We start from the raw sequence: 3,560 nt of genomic DNA, 5'->3' as shown, positions 1-3,560 counted from the left end.
GCATGTAATGGTGATGACACTAATCAGATAACACGAAACTGATAAACGCCAACTTTCGTTGCACGGATACCATACTACCAGACATCCATAAAATAGATAGAAGCTGAATAGACACCAATTATATTGAGACCCTATATGTCTATAGAATTTGACAACATAACGGTTTAAAGCACAAGTTATCTATCATGATTACGTAGGGCAAGTAAGATGGTTAAAATTACCTACGAATCATGCTTAACAATAACACATGAATCTATGCTAGCATGGCAAGTTCTAAATCCTTAAATTCACTGTCGCTTCATTAAAGATTAACACGCTATCTTATAAGTTCACGACGCTCATAAAATGAATAAGCACAACCAATACTAGGTTATCATACAATCACCACACACTAAGGTATCGAAACAAATTAACTAAAGAAATCCATAAATAAATCCACTAGAACCCCATGATAACGATTAGCCCATAATCGGACTCATTATCAACGTGGGTTCCGATGAAAACATGGTAAAATAAACGTAGTCTTTATACTGAATAAATAATAAAACCAAGTACGAAACAAGAATAAGGTTCACGAATAAGAAAACTAGCATCCAAGTTACAACTTAGAACAAAGATTCACAAGTAAAAACAAAATCTTCTTTGTCTTCATTGAATCTTGCTAACACAGTCTTCTTATGGCTCTCCTTGTGCTCTGGTATATCCGTCTCTCTAGAAAATGTCCTTTATTTAAGTATATATAGCAGCCCATGCAAGATAGAAGTCCTTCAATTATAAATCAATTAGAATCAGGATTCTGGGATCCCGACTCGGCGCGGCCGCACGCTTCATCATCCTAACACCATATTAGCACAAAACAATGCTAATTCACCTGATTCTTAGAATAATATTTGAAATACAAAAATACTAGAAAACACATTAAAACACCAACAACTTGAGTATATTTACACCAATTCAAAGCTTTACAGAGCGTAATAAAGTGTCATAAATACCACTCAACATACCCCTAAACTTGAATCGATGCTTGTCCTCAAGCATAAATAGACTCAAAGAACAAGAAATAAAAATGCATGAATGCAACTAAATGAATGCAACGATCCCCAATAGAATAACTAAACCAACCAACAAGCAACATCTCAACAAATGCAGTTATTCGCATAAGATCAAGCAAACCTCACAAATCAATCTACAAACCAGAGACGTGCGTATGTGCAACTGATTACAGATATACTATCGCCACTAGATCAATAATCATGACTCACTATTCATCAAAGCAATCACAAGGTTATAAACAGAATAAAAGCTAGACTCAAAATAACTTATAACACTTCAATTCTTATATTGGAGTTTTGTATGGATTCATGCTTTTATTCAAACAAAACAACAAACTTATGCTTATTTGATCTTGCAATGAGTGAGGTCTACAAAAGACTTATACAATAGTACCCATGTAGTGAGCGTTAGGTTAGCGGATCCCAGACTATAAAAGCCTTAGGTCACTAGGCATAAAGTCCCCTAAGAACTTAATAACTCGAGTACTAAAGAGCCCACTCGTGATCAATTATACATAACACTTATTTGTTTATTTTTTTTTCATAATTTTTGAACGAGTGCATTTCGCTCCATCTCGTTCAACCCTAGACTACTCATATAAATATGAGCCGTCTAGTAGCCATTTGACACATAGCCAACACAACTAGTAATGAAATCCCATTTTTTTCCAATTTCTAAAAGTCCATGCTAATTTATTATTAAGAGAATATCCTAAATTCTAAACATAAACAAGTGATTAAACCTCGACAAACAAACCATGACCATGATCTAGTACTTTAGCAACCTATAAGACTTAGTGAAATACAGTTGTCTCTAGCATGCAAATCAATTTGATAAGACTTAACATCACTAAATACGACATCACTACACCAACATCAATATCACAAGTCAATCGAAAAAATTATCTAAGGGATCATGTTATTATGCAAATGCATGAAACTACATGAACAAACTACTATAAAAACTACCAAAATAAAAAAACTACTACATGGCAAAATATATAACTATATGAACTAAACTATCATGAATATGCAACTATATGCGACTCATATAAAACATATTCCTTCAACTACTACCCCCAAACTTAAAATATTCACTGTCCTCAGTGAAGGTAATAGTAAGGAATCAGGTATACCTACTCCAAATTAGGATCCTCACCCTCAACGGGTGGAGTGTCAGGCATGTCTGGAGGTGGATACACGGAGTCCTCACCAAATACTGGCCACTGGATGTCAACACCAGTGGCTCTAAAAGCTGTCCCCAATGCCTGGGTGAGATCACGTGCAAACCTGTTGTGAATGTCATGCATCACATCCATCCTCCTATCCAAACGCCTATATTGCGCCATGCTCATGCCAGCTTCAATATCAGCTCCTTCCTCCTCCTCATGTGCCTGCTGCGATGGCCCCGCCTCATCTCCTAGATGAGATCTCCAAGCAGTCCTATCGTCTAGGTGGCCCCAACAGCTGACCTCCCACCAGGTAGATGATCAAAAGTATAACCAAGCCCCTTCAGATCGGGCTTGCCTCCATCCCACTTTTGCATCATAGCCAAAGTAGTGCTGTCAATAGGAGCACTCGGGATCTGCAACTGCTCATGTGCTGGCCAATAAACACCAACTGCCACACACAATTTCTTTACAACGGACGCATACGGTATAGACCCCGTGGTACTCCCCCTCAAGAACTTCGGCATACCTTGATAAATCACCATCCCAAGATCCATATAATTTCCCTGAAGAATGCCCCACAACAACCATGCACGCTCTACAGTAATCTCATGCACATGCGAAGATGGCATGATGTTAGCACAAATAAACGCGTTCCATGCACGGGAAAACCTATTCATGCTGGAAGCCGAGAATGTAGAATATTCAGTAGTGCCCCTCTTGATCTTCCAGTGTGTGTCAGGCATGCATAGCGTAGCAATAATAAGATCCAGATCAAAGTCCTCTGGAATCTAATCATTCTAAGTGTCCTGTCTGGGCTTCCTCACGGGTTGCTCAATCACTCTCCTAATAGCATCAGCACTATACTCCACAGTCATCCCTCGCACCACTGTGAAGCCATTCTTCTCAGCCTTCGCATTCGTATAGAACTCACGAACAACACTTATGGGCACAGCAGTAGGTGCCTCACAAAAAGGAACCCATCCCATCTCCAGAATCATCTCCAACAGCTTACCATCCTTCTCCGATGGCAGAAAACCTCTCTCCTTGATGATAGGATTTGAGAGAAGCCTCGTGTACTCCACTTCAACCTCGGGAGTTAAAACCTCGGCCTCACACCACCCGCGCTCGAAGAATCGATGGTGCTGTTGCTTACTTGTGTTCTTTGTCTCTTGGGTGCCATTGGAATTGAGTAGAGAAAATAAGAGTTTGTGTTTGAGAGAGAAATTGTCTTTGACAAGTTTGTGAAGTGGTGAAGAAGTTTGTGTATAAGGGTATGTATTTATAGGAGGTGAAAAGAGAATTATATATGGAATAGAAGTGGGATTTGATTATGGGA

The sequence above is a fragment of the Apium graveolens genome, chromosome 9, assembly GCF_009905375.1.
Source record: "Apium graveolens cultivar Ventura chromosome 9, ASM990537v1, whole genome shotgun sequence".
NCBI lineage: Eukaryota > Viridiplantae > Streptophyta > Magnoliopsida > Apiales > Apiaceae > Apium > Apium graveolens.
This window is presented reverse-complemented; position numbering follows the sequence as displayed.